At 42.2% G+C, this 19,890-nt stretch overlaps 1 long non-coding RNA gene across 1 annotated transcript in view; it reads left to right on the forward strand.

Annotated features, from left to right (window-relative positions):
• Positions 1 to 4,581, forward strand: part of LOC134426645 (uncharacterized) — a 162,077-nt gene extending 157,496 nt beyond the window's left edge. Inside the window, exon 3 of the long non-coding RNA XR_010030016.1 lies at positions 4,484 to 4,581. This is a non-coding gene — a long non-coding RNA (uncharacterized LOC134426645). The remainder of the gene's footprint in view (positions 1 to 4,483) is intronic.
• Positions 4,582 to 19,890: the final 15,309 nt, after the last annotated feature.

Raw genomic sequence — 19,890 nt, forward strand, 5'->3', positions numbered from 1 at the left:
GATGACTATGATTTACAGGATTTCTTTATGAGACTCAATTAAATATAGAATTTATAATATTCATGCAGTTTCTGTGCCAAATATACATAGTGCTGATACAGCAGGGATCTCAAAATATCAACCACCTGCTTGGAAGGAACGGAATTATGAATACATCTCCTTAAACAATAATTCATCATACTCAGAAGCCTAAAGTTAAGCTGCTCTAGAGCCAACACAGCTGCTTTATCAACTTACTTGGGGGATACTGCTGACTTACAGTGCTGGGAATCTTTCTTGCATCTCATAGCTAAGATTAAATTCAAGAATTTAGAACCCTAGGAAGCAACACTGACTGTGGCATGAAGGATCCTGATTTCCAGAGGGGAATCCAGAGCTGTGAATGCCATGTCCACTGTTCTCATACAGTGTGCCAGGAAGGGAACCATTCAGAGATAATATATTCACAGTGTCTGTGGGAAACCAGGAGAATCATTCCACACCTCACTGAGGATTGTAGGGAAATATCCCTTAACCCCCAGCCCCTCCAAAAGATGGTTATGGGGTAGAGTTTTTCCCTGAATGAGGTCAGCTGAGGTACCAACTCAACAGAGCCAAAAAGGCACCCTTTTCCCTAGGGAAAGCTGCTCGACCCACAGTAATGAAATTAATTTTAATCCTCATGACTTCATGAGAAGACTTTGATCTCACATACTTCAGCTTTATGACTTTTTTTTTTTTTTCCCCAGCCAGGCTGGAGCTACAGAAGTGAGACAGACTGAAGACCCGGAGAGCTGAGCTTAGAGGACGCACATACAGTCTAGGGAGATAAATGTGTGTAGCAAAAATGGAATCACAGGACCTGAGTGGGGCTCTGGAGGATAAAAACCAGCACCCCAGCATGACAGTGGCTTTAAGTCCATTTTCACTGCATGGATGCAGAATCCTGCTGTGCCCATTCCAGACAGGTGTTACTCTAATTGGTCTTTCCTAACTTCGATTTTACAGCTTCCCTTAGCAGCCAGGTTCACTGTTTAAATATCCTTCATTAAGAAGCGTTTTCAAATCTCTGATTAAAAATTTTGCTCTATGTAGAGCCAGGAACCCCTTTTTCTCCTTTGGTGACCAGGAGACTATTTCAGAAGCACCTTCTTTGCAGACTTTTTGAGAATTAGAAGACTATTAGAAAGCTCTACAAATTCACCACTTTCAGTTTTATCTTTATGAAAAGGAACTTCTTGTAAAATTCTTTGTAGTGCCTGTTGCACTTCTGGAATCAGGGTAACTTAAGCCCCTTCTGTCCCTTTCTCACCAACTGGATGAACATTTCTGCAAAGGGGGCATCAAAATCTCTCTTAGTTAATAACCAATGTCATCCTGCCTAATGAGTGTTGCTAAAATGTTCAGACATACTTGGATAAAAGCCTCCTGAGGGACTTTAAGTAGTCAGAGTAGGAAGAAATCTAACACTGCAAATACGATCTGTTGAGAAACACCACTTTTACCTGTGGTATCCATGCTTATAGCAAAAAGGAAAACAGCCCAAAATACACAATGCTGCTCATTTTACCTCCAGTAGGTTTGCATTATTACTCTGTCTCCAGGTGTTCCTTTTGAGAACATGTTGAGAACATGGCCTTTGAAAATCCCTCCAGACCAAATAGACCAGGCCTGTTTATATTAAAGAAAACCTGTGCCACTGTAAAGACAGCAACCACCTTCTTATATCTCTGTAGGAAATAACCTTTAGGGTTAAATAAGGTTAAAAGAATAGTATTTTCAACCAGACTGTTACTGCCTGAAGGATCAAATAGGCTGAGGGATGTTTTCAGGAGCAAAATGCACAACAAACTCGGGATGGGATAAGAACACAGCAAGGAAACTTCTGATTTATTTGAGATTACAAGGAGATTTGCCTATCTCATCCAAACCCCTCTTCTAATTAGCATTTTCATCTCTCATTTTACCTTTTGCTCCCAAACAGTGCTAGAGGCTTGGTCCTGGGACAGCTCTCTGACATCCACAATGTGTGCCTTCCCCATTTGACTGAAGCTCCATTTCAGTGATGCAGAAAATTAATTAGGGCATTTTATTTCTTTCATAACTAGACCTATATACTGTTTCTAAGGCTGCAAATCTGTTAACTCTGTGAACGAATAAACACAAAATTAGGTTCCTTTTCCATGACATCTGAAGCTGATAGCAACAACAGCCATGAAGGAATTTCAATACAGAGTCTGCTGTTCTAAACATGCTGGAAAAAATTCTCTGTACCAATTAGAGAGATTACTTTTGTCCCAGTGATGCAGAGAGCTAAAAAATCAGGCAAATAAACTAACCAGATGTCACTTTATCAGACAAGAGGAAGGAGTATTCCATGGTGAATGGAAGACAGTGTGTGGGATGCCCATTAGCTCATGCAAAAACTTGCTTTTATTCCCATAATCAGTTTTTCTGTGTTTTTTCCCCCAGCCTTTGCTCAGGAGCAGCAGGAATAGGTGAAAGGGCTGCTATTTGTGTATCTGTGGCTCAGCTGGGCCAGTGGCCACAGGCCCTGAGGACGTGATGGCTCTGTACAGGTGACCCTCACCTGCTGTGCTGGTGGACCACAGAGGAGCATTAAAAATGTCAGGAGGCACGAACGTGGATTCATGTCTTCAGCTTCACTCATTCCAAACTTCCACAGGGTTTGTCATGGCAAAACTGAAAAACCACTAAAGATACAGAAAGAAGTAAAGCCACAAAATGGATTCACAGTACCAGCAAGCAGGTGTCACCCCTGTGCTCAGATGTTTTTATTCAACAAGGTTTTGGAAATATTAATGTTCAAGTTTTCAAAAGTCATATATTTCACCAGATTAAAACCTTTGTGATATTGGGACTCCATGAGTGAAAAATAGTTCTTTCTACCCATATCTAAAAATATATGTTTGAAGCTCAAGTTGATTTAATGTGCATTCATGCTCAACTGTGCGTGTGATGTTTGGATATAAACAACATTTTCACGTTGCACAGTATCACCCCTACTGCTGTTGTGTCTTTTCTCAGACTTGGTTATGTATCTTTAAGGTATTTTCTTCTTGGGGCTGATTAGATAATTTAAAATGCCTGCACTAAAATTCAATGTCTTTAAATTGGGCTGAAGACATCATAGTTATATATAGTCCAGTTAAATTACTTTGACTGAGCTAACTTGCTATAAAATGGCATCTTTTATTCCAAAATTGGCCAAAAGGTTTTCCACCATGTATTGTTAGTGAGGTTAAAACAACCAACCAGACACCAGACCCAGCACCTGCTCACCTGGAATTCCTCTGTGTGATCTCAGCAAGCAATTCTGGGTAGAGCACCAAAGAAAAACCAGAAATTGAACAGAAAGCCCCTTTCTGCTCAACCCCAAACATGTGCTGGATGCTCCCCAATCATTTTAGCTGTGATTTTGTCCTTGGCTGCTTGGAGAGAAGGGAGCGAATCTCAGCGCATTTGAATCACAACAGCTGTGATGACGAGTGATGAGCATTTATTCCAGCAGGAAGTCTCACCCAGGATCTTTCCTAACTGTGAGATCCCTCTCACTGCCAAACAGGACATTCCATGCCACATTATGCTTATGTAGTGGCTTGTTTCCAGCAAGCACAATTTGTCAACAGCACCCCAGTGACAGCGATGACCACGATCCCCTAACTCAGCCACCCATTGCATCTAATAATTGTTACAGCATTTTGAAATCTTCCATAGCTGTTCCTCCTTTGTGGCCACAGAACTAACAGATCTGTTAACTCCATGAGTAAGAAATGTATTCTCAAAAAGGTAAAATATTAGTTGTTTGGGGACAGTTTAATCTAAATCTTAATCTGACCCCAAACAGCACTCAACAGGGCTCATTGCAGTGTGAATATAGTCCTGGATCATAAAGTGCTTTTAAATAATAAAAGGTTAGGTAGGGCAAGAAGACATGTTTGCACTGTGTCTTTATATTCTTTTTGTTAAAGATATTTTTTAAAAAAGTTTGTTACAATTTGAGTTTGTTTTCCCAAGCTCAAAACAAGCTGTATAAAGCCACATGCTATATTATGGTAATGGAGGATTAGCGAAGCAGTATTTTTAAAAACTAAAAAGAATATGTTTTATTAAGGGGTTTTATTTATAGAGGGGAAGCCCTCTGTCCAACAGGAAGGTTCTTGGACTCCAAATCACCTTGCATTTCCAGCACCCATATCCACACTCCCCTGCCCACTAGCAGCTCCTCTCCTTGATTTGTGCAAAGGCAGATTAGGCAGAGGGGTGAGAGCTGAGAGAAAGTGCTTCTCTGCAGCAAGCAGAGCCTGCAGACAGCGCTTCCCCCAGCTCCGGGTGGCAATTATTCCCGTGTAATAGGCAGTCACCCCCGACCCTCTCCTCCAGCATGCAACGCTTCCCCTGTCAAGCGCTAATCCCTTTGTTAGCTACTCAGCTGCACATTCATTTAGGAGGGCTAATGATGCACACTGTTCCCTCTCTGCAGGATTTCGATGGACATGTAATTAGAGGTGAATGGAGTCTTCAGAGGTACGGCAGCCACGAAAGCCAGCGGCAAAGTCAAAGTGTTTGTCTAATTTCACAATCGGCTGTTCCACTGAATGAAACCATGTGGTCAGCTGTGCACAGAGGAGAAGAAAGTAGAAAAGGAGAAACAAAAAAAAAAAAAAAAAAATAAAAATCTGCCTTTAAATAAAAAAAAAAAAAAGTGGGTTGTGTGGCATGCACAACAAAGCTCCGAGATGAGAAGGAACGTGCTTCAAAATATTTTTGGTCGGGGTGCTAGAGAGCATGTTGGAAGATAAGTGCCAGCAAGGAATCCGTTGTTCTTGTACAGGGGAAAAAATATCTAAAGGTGAAAAGCTTTGTTTTAAAGTGCTTGAGATGCTTAATCATTAGCAGAATAAGTGTGAGAGCTGGAAAGCTACAGAAAAATACATGAAGGTGAACTGAAGAACTTTCTGTGTGGCTTGACACTGGTGTAAAAATTGGAGTATTTTTAATGTAAGTCATCCACTTCTGCAACACCTCAGGAAACATCCTGCTGCTCTTACACCAGGTGAGTAAGGCCTTTTGAAGTCCAAGGGATTTTTGCATATTTATTAAAGGGAAAAGTCTAACAGAGCCATAGTCTTGGTAGATTTTGGATGGAATAAAACCTCTCAGCTCTGATTTCTGGACAAAGCACAGAGAAGATCCCATTTTGCTGCAAGCCGTCCCTCCCTCTCCATCACACAGGGGTTTGTGGATGATCCCAGCAAGAAGGGCTGGCTGCCAGCTGGCCATTTTTGTCACTTTTGGCACGGTGACACATCATCCCCAGGTGTGATGTGCTGGGGAAGGCACAGCAAAGCAGGGAGCTGCAGCAATGGGCTCGTACCTCCCTCCCAGCACAGCAGCACAGATTCCACCCACCAGGTGCTACCTGCCCTCTGCCTCCCTCTGTGCTGCTTCCTGCTATTTTCTCATGCCTCCTGAGGCTGCAGATTGTTTTCTGTTTCCCATAATTTTTTTCAGGGCTTGGGGGTTTTTATATCACTATTTTTTATAAGCTCTTCCTATGTTTTTGGTCTCCTCATCCTGGGTTCCCCTGCACACTGCATGGCCACCCTGTTATTGAGGCTGCTGCACCATTTTCCTGCCATTGACCATTTGTCCCTTTTGGAGCAGGGAATCTCCATTCTCCATACTCTCCATTCTCTCAAGATTACACACAGTTCATCCCTGGATGAAATAGTGTTTGCATTAAATAACACCCATTCCTATCCTCTCCGTTACACAATAGCCAAGTGATCTTTTTATGAATAAAGACACCTTCACCGTTGCTCTGAATTCACAACCATAATTTCATTAAAAATGAAAAAAAACCAGAGTAATAATTAATAATAGTTTTAATTCAGTCTGTGCTTATGAGCTAATATCTCTCCCAGAGTTGTCTAATACAATTATAAACATAATTTCATGCTTAATGAAATATAAATGATGCAATTGAATGGTGCACTCCAAAGATATCTCCCTATCAATCAATTGTCCTCCCAACACTTCCATTTTTCCCTGTGTGCTTTAGGTAGCAATTTTGTTTGAAATGTGGCTCTTGTTTTGATCTGATTTGCAGACAGCAGGCAGCAGCTATTCCATCCTGTCCCTAAGGACATCAGTCTGATGGTGAGGTGTCATCACAATTTAAACTGGGTGTCTTATTGCTGGAATGGGGCTGTTTTATCTCCTGAGATCTGGATTCAGAGCAGCGCCTCTTGAGCGAGCACAGCACAGCCTGTCCTCACCCCTGCAGCAGCAAAGCCCCACAACAACCAAACACATCCAGCAATGTCCCTGCTCTCACTGCAGCCTGTCTCCCACCACAGAGCAGAGCAGAGCAGAGCAGAGCAGGATGATTTGCTGCTGACAGCACCAAAAGATGGCTGTGGGCAGCTGATGAGGGTGTTTGGTTTTCTGAGTGATCTGGGATCTGTTAATAATCAAACGCATGGACATGCCCTTTTTGCTCTTTTTTTGAATTATCATCTTTATCACTGCTATCACTATTCCCTTTCTGAATTATAGCAGTAATTTCTTTCTGACCAGCTGGCTCATAACACCCAGTGGTGTCATCATGGAAAACCTTGTGTACAGCTGCATGACTTGCAGCTACAAATAGGTAAAATTTTGTAGCACATGCTCACTAATTTCTTGGGTTTGTATTCCAAGAGCCTCAGTGATGCCCATTCTCACCGTGTGCTGCAGAGGGGGAGGGAGAAAGAAAATTAATCCCTTTGTATCAGAGGTGTAATGATCCTGACAGAGGTGAGGGGAAAGTCAACCAAACTCCAAGCAGCAATTCCTGCTGTGGTTGGGGTCTGTGCAGTAAATATATGTTTTATCTTGCTGGGGCTTGGATATAATCGAATCGAAGTTTGTTGGAAAATTAGCCCAGACATGCTGAAAGCTTCACACAACTCAAAACCAGGCAGTTTTGCTTGGTTCAGGTTTAATTATGAATGGTTCACTCAGCCCTGGTAATGACTCATATTCACTAACCAGCCTGTATATGAGATGTGACAAAAGTGTAGTTCAGATACACAAAGCATAATTATTTAATGATGAAGTAAAGTTGATTAGGAAGCCTTTAAGCTATTACACTCTTTGCAGGGTATTTTGCAGTCACTGAATAAATGAACATAATTTAATTCTTAAAAGCTGCATAGCTCCTGCTGCTTTAGAAAATGATATGTAGCTAACACGATGGGATTTTTCCCATTATAGAATTCTATATGCTACAACAAACAGCACAGAGAATGCAATGCAATGCCACTAAGAATAAGGAAAACTATTCTTAGTGACTATCCAGGCTAAAAATGATAGAACTCACATATCCACTAACAATCATGAACCTGACAAATCAAGCTTGTAAGCCTGTGGTGTGATCTGAAAACCTAACAAGCTTCCAAGAAGAATCTCCATTTTAAAAATACATTCTTTTTTCCTGGATTCTTTTTTATTTTTTCTCATGATATGTGCAAGACTGAACAGCCTGAGAACGGCTATGCCACTGAAGGGATATATTTATATATTATGTAGCTGTGTTCCAATTATGAAATTGATCCATGGATAAAAATCCCTCAAGGGTGGCTATTAATGAGATTGTCTGCTCTGAGTGCATCCAGTAATAAGATTAGGTATGCATTTATCCTGAGCAGAGATAAACCAAAGACAAGTTCGTGCCAAGATAAGACAGTTTTGAAAAGCAATTAAACATGGGACATAATGTGCATGCATATGTCTGTGGGAGGCTGCAGGATAGAAAGTTGGTTTTCTTCTGCAGAAGTGCTCCTGAGTGTAACAGGTAGGGAGAAATAGGCTTTTCACAGGAGTCAGATTAAACTTTATCTCAAAAATCAAAATATTTTACTCTTGAATTTAAAAAACATTATTATAAAATGTGCACCCTGGCATTTTCAGTTTTTTCTTCACTTATGAAAGTCTTGACAATTACCAGCTGCTTGACGAGAGTGAAGCAGCACTGTTGGAGTTCAGAGAACACAGCACCTTAACAGCACCCAGGCATAGCCCTGATGCTGCCTAATGCAGGCAGATCCCAGTGATGCTCTGAGACAAATGATCTCAAGTTTTCCTACAGGATTTGCACCACAAATACCTCTGCCACAGTTATGGCATCATGGGACACAAAATCCTGCCCCAGGAATCAACCAGGGAGCATTTGGGTAATGCTGGAGGAGCAGCACGTGCAGAAATGCACACAAAGCCAATGGCTGTCACCACATCACTGCCAGGACCTTTCTCTCCCCACTTTATGGCCATTGGAACTGCTTGGTTATTCATCACATTCTTGCAGAATAGCTGAAATACCTTCCAAAATTTTCCCTTATTTTTACAACACTGGGAAAAATTTCTCCTCCTCACTCTGCCTCTGCTGCTCTCAGGACGTGGTTTGGCTGCAGCCCCTTCAGTAACTGGGGTACACAGGGTGCAGGAGGCCAGAACCTCCCTGGCAGCAGAATCCTGCCCTGCAGGTCATCAACTGAAGCTCAAATCAAATTTTGAGATGCTGGAATCATTAAACAGGCCTTAAAATGCTGCCTGTGCTTGCTCCCCTCCACAAACCTGACACAGAGCCAAGTTCTCAGTGCAGGTGGAACCCCTGGGCACCACCAGGCAGCAGGGAAAAATGGGAAGGGGAGGAAAACCACAACTCAGCTTCTGGAGTAGTCTCAGGGGAGATAATGGACAATAACTGGAGCACAGAGGGTAGGAATGGAGGCATGATTTGTGCTCCCTCCATTTTTTTGCCTGATCAGTTCAAGGTCAGCATGAACAAGAGCAGCCTGGAGGTTTCTGCAAACCACATCCACTGAAAAAAATCTTTAAACAGAAAGGTATAAGGAGATGGGGAAGCTCTTCAAATACTGAGCATGAGCACCTTTCAGGATATTTTGGAAGAATTCTTGATAATAATAGTAATAATTTGTAATAACAGAGCATCTTAATAATCCCACGATCCAGAAATATTGGCACTCAGTGATTTGTGAATGCAAAGGAAATTCCCTTCCTCATACTTTAAAATACAAAAGCCTCTTGTTCAACTGTCACATACTCATTTTTCACAAACTAAATTAATTGAGAAATTTGGATGTTTGACACTTTAGCTAGGTGTATTTGAAAGGCATAAACAAATTTCTGCTATCTATTCACAGACCTTAAATTAATGCTACAAATTTTTAAAATGTCCACTAAATGGGTATTCTATTAAGTGGTGACTGCACAGAATATATGCAGAAAATGTGTGTGACTGGGGAGTTCTTGAATACAGCTGGGTACTGTAATGAGCCTTCTGTTAAAAAGTGCAAAAAACCATATCTATGTAATATTATATTTAGCATTTTTCTCCCTGAGTAGTTTATTCACAAGTAATTATTCGCTTAACTTATTTAAAGTTGCATAGAATCAAGTTCTTATCTGCTGCACAAGGCTGTTGGATTCCCACCACTCTCAGGATCCTTTCACACCCCATCTCATTTGACAGAAGTCCAAGGTCAAGCAAAGCCACCCTATCATTTTTTTACTCCAAGATAATTCACAGACCTGCCTTTTGGTTAACAACCATATTAAAAAGCACTAGAGGAATTCAGTAATTTAATAAGAAATACTGTTTAGCAGCTTCTCCCATCAGACTGTTTCCTGCCAGGCCAGCTGATTCCTCCCAAGCCTGTCCTTTGTGTCACACCATGCTGAGCACTGACATCCATTCTCCTAACAGATACTTTGAATCATCCACTCTGTTTTGCCTCTTGGGTTCCCTCCTTCAGGATTCTGAAAAATCAGCTCTCTTCCAAATTAGCATCAATGATTTACTGGTTGGGTAGAACTCTGAGCTCCTTCTGAAAACTCTGCTAATTTTGCTTTTCTGTGTCCTTCCTTCACTGCCCCCTCCTGCAATCAGGATCCCAAAGTGTGCTTTCTGATGAGGATTAAGCCATGACCCATGCATGATTGCAGGAAATAAGCCTTTAAAGTATGCCTAAGTGCTCTGCTTGTTTGAAGCTACTGATCCTTAAAATAGATGTCTGTAAAAATGTGTAATTTCAAATGTTTCTGCAGATATTGTTCCAGTATGTGTAACGAGGAGACACATCAAGCCAAGTTATATCAGTTATGCTCCATTATGTCATGAACTGAGACAAAGAAATCAAAATATACAGTATTACTTCAAATGAAAATTCTACTCTTGTACAGATTCTTTCCCTAGTTACCACTTGCAAAGCATCAAAATATTCCCCTTGAATTTGGGGATTTATTTTATTTTATTCACCAAAAATCTTTTCAGTGTAAAAAAGTGTTTCATGTACTGCAAGAAAGGATGAAGAATTATTCCATGTTAATATTCTCAATATCTTTCATGATTTGAAAGTCCAGAGAGCCTGATGTTCATTCTTGTATGGATCATTTCTTCCTTCTAAACCCACCTTATTTTCTTGCATCCTTTTTTGCTCCTTTTTCATCTTTTCCAGAGAAGATGATCCTGAGAGGGGTTTGTGAGCTGGTTCACCACAGACTGATACAATGGTGAGTAAGAAATGCCATTATTTTCTTCTCCATCAGTTTCCAGATTATTCCCATCACTGTTCCCCTAGCTGATCACCTCTCAACTTTGAATGGCTTTTACAGGAACTATACACAAGGACTCAGAGATTTCTCTCCTAACTAGGCTTTTATAACAAAGCTATGTGGACTAAGAAACCAGCCAAATCAGCACAGGCAGCTGGGGCAGAGTTGTTTCTTTCTCTCCAGTGACTCAGTGCACAGAGCACTTCTCAAAAGCTCCAGAAATCTGGGACAGTAGAGCAAGACCAGGACTTTTCCAGGAAGCCCCATTTGCTGTTTTTTGTCACCTTTCTGCTCAGAGATCATGTGAAAAGGAGAAAAGAAAGAAAGAAAGAAAGAAAGAAAGAAAGAAAGAAAGAAAGAAAGAAAGAAAGAAAGAAAGAAAGAAAGAAAGAAAGAAAGAAAGAAAGAAAGAAAGAAAGAAAGAAAGAAAGAAAGAAAGAAAGAAAGAAAGAAAGAAAGAAAGAAAGAAAGAAAGAAAGAAAAGAAAAGAAAGATTTCCTTCCTTCCTTCCTTCCTTCCTTCCTTCCTTCCTTCCTTCCTTCCTTCCTTCCTTCCTTCCTTCCTTCCTTCCTTCCTTCCTTCCTTCCTTCCTTCCTTCCTTCCTTCCTTCCTTCCTTCCTTCCTTCCTTCCTTCCTCCTTTCCTTTCCTTTCCTTTCCTTTCCTTTCCTTTCCTTTCCTTTCCTTTCCTTTCCTTTCCTTTCCTTTCCTTTCCTTTCCTTTCCTTTCCTTTCCTTCCCTTCCCTTCCCTTCCCTTCCCTTCCCTTCCCTTCCCTTCCCTTCCCTTCCCTTCCCTTCCCTTCCCTTCCCTTCCCTTCCCTTCCCTTCCCTTCCCTTCCCTTCCCTTCCCTTCCCTTCCCTTCCCTTCCCTTCCCTTCCCTTCCCTTTCTCTCTCTCCTTTTTTTCCTTTGGCAATATTAGGTCTCAAGTGCCATCACTGGAAGCTCAGTGTAACAAGATGCCTTAGAAATCCTAAGGTACTGTCTGGCATTTTTAAATCCCTGACACTCACCAAGCTTAGTGGCAAAGCTGTTTAAGTATTGAGTACATTGAAAGGAGTAGAATACTGTTGCTCCCTCCCCATCAGCCTCTCAAGGTACTTAGTACATAATTTTGGCCTATTTAATGTTACTTTAATCTTAACCAAGTCAAGATAAGGTCAGATATTTCACCTTCACTGCAGCCCTCTTATGTCTGTGTGCATAGAAACCTGTGAGAAAAACATTTCCATCATTTCCACAGCAGTGATCAAAGAAAATCACAAATGCAATGGACTTCAAAGAAAAGGGCAATGGCCCAGACCTAGCTCTGAGGCAGTGTGCACGAAATTGGTGAGATCTGAACTAAATTGCTTAAAAACAGCATCCAGTGTGCAGCAGTGGCTACTGAAGGGAGCACAGGTCTGTGGGTTCTGCTGCTCACTGGGGTGGCAGAGACCTCCCTGCAGAGCTGCTCCTGCACCTGCACCCGCCTCTGACACGGAAACTCCAGCAGGAGGGAGCTTTAAACACTCTGAGAGCTGCAAGGCTTTGAGTTCTCATGTGAGGGAATTGAGACAATGGGAGAAACAAAAAATCAATCAAACAAACAAACAAAAAAAAAAAAAATACCGAGAAAATGAGATGCCATTCAGTGCAGCACCTATCCCACAATGATGGGTGGAAAACCAAGAAACTGTCACCCCTGGAGCTTATTCTGAGCCTGTAAAATCCCCTCCTCACTTCACCAAGAACATTTATATTCCTGCCAGTGCTAAAGGAGGAGGAAATGTGGATATTAATTACTCTACAGGACACTGGGAAGGCAGTCCATGCTTTCCCTCCCTCTCTCAGGCTCTGCCAAGTTCAGAACCAGTGGCCACACCACAGATGGGAGAGGAATGGGCTCTGCTGCAGCCTGGCTTGTATTTGACATTGTCCACCAAGGAGGGATGGTCACAGCCTGGGAAAGCTGCAGCTCCATTCTGCTGTGGGCCAAGGCCATCCCCTCCAGCAGCACTTCATTGCTTTAAACCATTTATTTGCCGGGGTGTGCTGTTTCAATCCACCTCAGTAATGTGCATCACTGCTGCCAAAGGCAATTTGCTGTAGGAGCCTGGCCGAGAGGGGAGACGGGAGACAAGGATGCATTTCCACCCCACCCCTCCTGCCCCGAGCCAGGAATGGAAAGCTGGGAGGTGAAAACTCAAGGGTTTCATTTAACAGAATTAAAGCCTCCATTTCTGCACATTGTGGTGCCTGCACAATCATAGAGAAATATATCTTGGTTAAATTTTTGATGAGCTTTCGGCTGCTCTAAATAATTAAGCAGGACCTCTCTCATTTGAGCATGGGTGCAACTTTTCATGTTTCAAACGCTTCCCCCCTTAATCACCAGGGAATCCTCGAGTTATTCAGGTCACTCCATTTATATATTTATTTATTTATTTTCAACATCACTAGTCAATACAAATTTTGCACCTTTATGCGGGAAGGGGAGAAAGGCAATTTCCTTTTGATCTCACTCCAGGTAAATCCCCAGGAGAAGTCTGTGTCTTTTTTCCAGTAGCTGAATAATAGAGATGGATAGGTTAATCAGTTCCAATACAATTTACAGAGCAACAGTGTGCACTCAAATCCTGAGTTTTGACATTCCCCAAGTCCAGGATGTTCCAAAGATGTTAGTGCAGGGTATCACAGCACAATTTTTGAAAGACAGATGCATTAATAAGGATACTTCTGTATCCCCTCATGGAAAGCAGAGGAGACTGATCCTGCTTTTGACAGGCTGCTTGTATGACATCTAACTACTGAAGTCAGTCCTGCTCCATCACCATGTAACAGCACGGAAAATGAGGGCTTAAAAATACTCCTGTCCCTTCATTAAGTGTCACAAGGAGCTTGGATGTTGTTTTGTACAGAAACCAGACTATCTTGTGAGTATATAAAGTGGCATTAAGTGTATTAAATATTGGATTCAGTCCCCTAATGAGGGACTTTGATCTCCTATCATAAGACTCAGATGTGAAAATTGCACTCTAAAAGCAGATTAGTAAAAAAAGCTCCTTCCTAACCATTCCATTCTAGTGGTGCTCAGTAAGCCACAGACTGAGCCTTGGATTCATGTAAAAAACCTGCAACATGAAATTAGCTGTGTCCACTCTGCAAGAGCACTTGTCTGCAAAGGGGGAAGAAGGGGCATGAAGGTGAGCAGGTGAAAATTTGGCTTCAAGTCATTTTTCAGCATACCTGCCTGAGAGCTTCAATATCCCATCCCCAAAAATGGGATTCACATCACCCTGTCTCAGAGACATCACAGGAAAACAAACATATCTAAAATTGCAGAGGGCTTCAAAATACCATAGACAAAGGAGCAGGCTGCACTGTCAGCTGAATTTCTAACAAATGTCTACCCAGGGCTTTCAAACTTGTCAATAAATTCAGGATTAATGATCTCAGCTTGTGCCATTTTGTAACTCATTACTTTAGGCACAAAGCTGGTGAGCTTGTTTAGTCCTCCATGACTTTCTTTGCTTCCTATGGATGGTCACTGCAAAAATCCGAGCCTGTAATTTCCCAGGAGCAGGTTACTGTTGTTTAGCTGTTACTGTAACCCAGTTCCTATATATTCTGCTTTCACTAATTTGTCCCCTTTTGCAGTGAAAACTGTCATAACTGCTCAATTTAAAATGCAGACTGCCTGAGAAAGGGCCTCCTGAGAAGTGACAGGTTTGGAGAAGTACTTTGTGTGCAGGAGAGCATTTTAAATCGAAAGCTCTCATGTTTCTGCAATGAGACTGGCCGAGCTACATGCCATTAAAATGGGAGTCTTACAGGATTTTCCTCAAGAAATGTTCTTTGCTGCTGGTCATCTCTTCAAACAGTTTCTGCAAATCATAGACATAGGTCAAAATTCACTTATTTTTCATTTTATGGTATCATTGTAAATGCTTATTTTTGGCCATAGGTGCCAAAAGCATCAACCAACAGGAAGAAGATCAAAAGCAACAGAACAGGGTATAAAGTGCTGTGGTTTCACTGTCTCAACAGTTTCTTAGCTCCAGCTTGGCATCCAGACATTAAAAGCTAACTCAGAACCATCATCTTACAACGGAGGCAGTGTAAGATTTTCTTCTTTTAAGAGAGCATTGCACAAACAAACCGTGTTTGTGAGCCATTCCCATGGCACACGAGGCAGGGAGGGGTGCTGACTGCAAAGTGAGACAGAGAGCTGCTTTTGCTCTCCACAGTTACTGCTGACCCCAGCAGTGTCCAGCTCAGTCAGGGGGCCACACATGCACCGCCCTCCCAGCACTAAGGACACCACTCTGGCCTCAGGCTTACACACTGGCTTTTCATCTTTGTGTGACCCCAGCTGGTCACAAAGAGCACCTGAGACTCCTCCAAGGTTTCCTTCTTCCTCATCAAGATGCACTAAATATGTTTGGAAACCTGGCCTTTAACCTGCCTGTGCTGCAGTTCTTGCTCCTCTTTGCCTCTTCGGTGCCTGGTGCAGTGTGAATGCAGCCCCTCCACAGCAGCTGCTGCCCCCTGAGCTCTGTGCTCATGGCAGGGCAGGACCCCCACTGTCATTTAGGAGCCCCTTTACTCTGAATAAGAAAAACAAAGTCCCCCGTTACCTCAGCATCTACCTGGCAGTACTGCCTTAGTTGTTGGACTCCATAATCTTAAGGCCCTTTATCCAAACTAAATGATTCCATGATCTTATTCTGTCTTTTTCCTACTTAATTTTTATATATCTACATATGTTAGGTCATCTACTATTTCTGTGGGCTAATGCATTGTCATGTGTTCTATTTCACTAATACCTGAGTGTGATTTATTAAAATGACAGACCACACACCAGTCCTCAATGTAGGGCCAATTTGTTCCTACTTTTTAATGCAGTTCCTCACATAATTTCCAGCATTCAGGAGAATAAGTATTTATTTTAATCACCGTGCACTGAATATATAATTTTTTTCCTAGGTGAAATTTCTTTTTAATGGAGGCTGGGTCATGAGAGAGCAATTATATAAGTTATGTGCATGTTACAGAATAATTTAAAATCAGCTTTAGGTCAATCTTTTTTAATTATCTATTTTATCAACTGTTTTTTGACTAGCAATTTAAATAATTGTGCTTGCCTAATACCTGGAAGTGTAATTGCTTTTGGATGGCCTTTATTCAGATCTCAGTGTCAGCGCCCACTGCGCATGTTTGCATCTGCCTGCGTGGTGACAGGTTTGTGCTGACAGCTTGTACAGCTTATTTATAAAATGACAAATTATTTTAGGGCTTCTTAAAGTTTGCAGACTGGAAATATGGAGAAGCACCTGCTCGCTGCAGAAAGCTGAAGAGGATCTGCTGTGTGGAAGAGAAACTGCATGGATTGGTGAAGAGCGCTTTGCAAATGTGACAAAACCCCACGGGCCACCCTTATTTTGGTGGGGGCATAAGGGAGCAGGCAGGGTTTCATGGATGTCATTTTTCAGCTACAAAGTCCCTGTTGCTGCAGTGAGACATGAGCAGGAAGGTTCCCAAAGCTTCATCTGGAGTCCATGGGGAGAAGCAGCCTCCTCCTGGGCTTGGTTCAGGGCAGGAGCCAGGTGGGAGCATTTTGAGTGGCACCTGGCAGAGCCCAGAGCACGTGTGTCCTTCTGTGCCCTGCAAGGAGCAAACCTTGCTGTCCTTCACTTTGGGCTGCCTCAAGCAAACACTGCAGAGAGTGGCTCAGGGCTGTCTCCATCCCAGCCCTAAAGGTGCCAAGGCTGCCACTGTAATTGCAGTGGGAGTGTCGCTCTGCAGCCACCTCGGTGGCGTGAAAGGATGAGTTCATCAGCAGGAGGCTTTGCTGGAGTGGAGTCTGGGATGTCCAGCTGGAAATAACGAGAGCCTCTGGTAGAAATCAGCCCCTGGTAGAAATTCCCAGCAGAAGGAGCAGGAATAAACAGGAATTGCCTCTCAGGAGCCCTGAGTGGGCAGAGCAGCACTGCAGACAGACTGAGCTGCACAATCAGGCACTGAGCACACAGAGCCACTGTGCAGCACCAGCAGTGCTCAGGGGGTGTGTGCTGGGAGAATAATGGAAATAACCCACCACACCTCAGCTGATGGGGATTCTGCATTTAAAAATAAGTTATCCTGTGCCTGAATGAAGCCTACCTAGCCACAGCCTTCTAACAGATAAATAAACCACCATGCACCTTTTTCAGAAAGCTGCTCTCACAGACACTTGCATAGATAATAGAGAATCTTATTGGCATCACTCAAAAAGAGAAGATATTGGTTTAAATTTAGCATCCTGAAATCCCATTCATAGAAACACCCATTTATCAGCTATTTAATGGCCTCTTGCTTGAAGGGCAAATTCTTTTTCTAATCTGATGGATAGTTTCATATTGTCCAGGTCAGTTTTGGGTTTCATTAAGCAGCCTAACTGTGTAAGTTAGGATTTTTGGCCCATAATGTTCTGAACTGTATTCAGCCACCAGTGAACATCAATGTGTGAGCTCTGTGGCAGCTCTGATTACTGTTCAGCCTGCTGGGTACAGCCTGCAGGGTACATGGCAAATGACCACTTTGGTGTCAGGCCAAGTCTGGCCTGGACAGGAATGTTTAAAGCTTCAATGCCCATAATAAAGCAATATAGCAGCTTATCAATTACTGCAAAATTAGTTTCAGAATTGCTGCTGGATGCAAATGTACACAGCATTGACATTTATTTTCCTACCAAGAAAGACTTAATTTTGTTTTTGAGAGTGACTAAGGTATTGGCACAGTGCCTTGTGTTTTTCAAATTGTCTCTATTTGAAAAATGAACTATCCCTCAAGGTAAATTAAATGAATCTTTTTCTTCGTTCTTTCAATCCTTCTGCTGGAAGCCTAGTGCTGTTCAGCTGGAACTGCATGTAAGCCAGAGATAGATAGGTTGCTCCTTTGAGCATTGACTTCCCAAGAAGCATATAGACAAAAAAAAAATCCCTAGCAGGAATAAAACTGAACAATTCAGACTACCCTGTTGTCTGAAGAAGTGCAGGAGCTTACTGTGCACATGAGGGGACAGGACTTGGTCAGACCACGTGGGGATGCACAGGAGGTCACACAATTTCAGGAACACAAAGAGAGAAGGGGATAAGTGAACTGCCAGAAAGGACAGTGGCAGGGAGGCACAAACCCTAGAGGTCATTCCCACACCTGGTATTACCCCTCAGAATATTTCTGTCTCCATTTAGACCCTTTCATCCTGCTTGCAGCATCAATTTGACTGAATATATCAGTGTTTCTGAGTAGCTTGTTCCTGTTAGATTTGGCAAATACTGCGGAGTGTTTTTCCATCAACACAAAACTTTCCTCCTGGCTTTCTCTGCCTCAATAAGATGCCCAGCACACAGAGTGTGTGCAGTTTGCCCCAGCCCAGACCAGAAGTGTTGGAGCTGACTCATCCTTGTGCTCAGCCCTGGGACAGAAAGGCTGCTGCCATCCCTCCTGCTCTGCAGACACTCACCTTGTGCTCTACTTCCACATATTCTGCCTCTTTGGTCACATTTTCCACCTGCAAACACATTTTCTGCTTGTTCCCTTTGGCATCGTCTTTATCTGAGTGTGCACACACACTTCTGTGCTTTTCCCATGTATTTTCACATGTGACTGTGTGTTTGTATTTCACTTGGGGTTGTTTCCTTCCTGCTGCACTGAGAAGCTGCAAACATCCCAATCTGTAAACATCCCAATTTCTTCTGGCACACAGAAGCAGCTCTGATTGCATCTGTGCAAGTTTGGTGATAACAGCTGACACATCCATTTCTGATCACAACTTCTGTGGGCAGCCTGCCTCTCACTCTCTGGCTGGTAAGGAAAACTAAAGGTTCTTAGACAAAACAAAAGATAAAACCTTGTCAGCTTGCACTCACCTAGGGAGATGCTGAGCTCTGAGACAGGTGAGCTTAATGCTAGGATTGAAGTCACACACTGTTAAGCTGAAAGTTGCAGACATATTTTTGGGTATGTTAGGATCAGGTAGTTACAAGGTTATTAAAATAAATTCCAGAACGTCTGCTCATATAGTAATATGATATAGCTAAAATGAAAATAGATTGGAGGGGCATAAAAAAGTGTATATTTATGTGGAAAAGATTTTTTTCTGTAATTATGGTCTGTCTTCACATAAATAGATGCTCACAGCACTTAGTCCTGAAATGCTGCAAATCTGAAGAGCACCAAAGACTTCAGATTTCTACAGCTGGATGAATATTACAGTTACCTCTATGTTTTCTTATCAAAAGCAGCACTGTGATTAGAGACAGGTCATTTGAGTTCTACATATGAATGTATTGCAGTATACATGAATCTAACCCCAGCTTTATTAAAAAAAAAAAAAAAAGGGAAAATAAAGCAGTCAAAAATAGCAGAACTCAGAAACTGATATTGAAAATTTAACACCTGAACTGGACTGGGAAGGTGTACAGTGACACTGAAACTCCAGTGCTAAAGGAATTGATGGATAGATGAAAGGAGATAACACAGATGATTGAGATTTCAAAGCCAATGATTTCACTGGCACTGCTTAATCTTTTGCTGATTGAATTTAGTGTCTTTAAAATAAGGGCACGCTCAAGTTCTCGCATTCCAGGAGCACAAAGAGCCAGTGAAGTGCCTGCAAAGCAGCTCTGCTGCCTGCACCTGCTGGGGTTTGCTGCCTTGCATCTCTCCTGGGGAGCGTGTGCAGGAACAAAAACACCCAGGCACTGCCGGGGAAAATTCTGTGTGCATCATCACAGCTTTTCAGGTTTTTTGTAATTTCATTTTTGTGAGTATGAAAACACGTTTCTAGTATGTTTGCAAATACGTGTGGGTAATTTTCACATGCTGCCTTTGAAGAGGCATGAAGGAGGTTAACATGGAAGGGCTGAACAGCACCTGGTGGTTTCATATGAGATGCTGAAGGTGATGTTTCCTGCATAACAAATTGCCTGCAAGAAACTGAATGAGGCCCTGAGATGGTTTTGAGGCTTTAAATGAAACAAGGTTAAAACCATGCAGTATTAGCTTTGTCATGGTAAATGGCTTTATATCTCTGCATACACTTATAATTATTTTCATTTCCACAAATAACTTTGAACAACAGACATGCTCTGGGAGTAAAGACAGTATAAATAATATTTTTAAAATTCTCTATACAGAAAAAAAGGGCAAGAGTGGTTTTTACTTCCATCTGAAGCTTACCTGGCTGTACTTTATTACTTTACAGGACATGAAGAGCCACAAAAGTTCCCAACTTTCTGCACTTGGAGA

This window comes from Melospiza melodia, chromosome 18 (genome assembly GCF_035770615.1).
Source record: "Melospiza melodia melodia isolate bMelMel2 chromosome 18, bMelMel2.pri, whole genome shotgun sequence".
In the NCBI taxonomy this organism is placed as follows: domain Eukaryota; kingdom Metazoa; phylum Chordata; class Aves; order Passeriformes; family Passerellidae; genus Melospiza; species Melospiza melodia.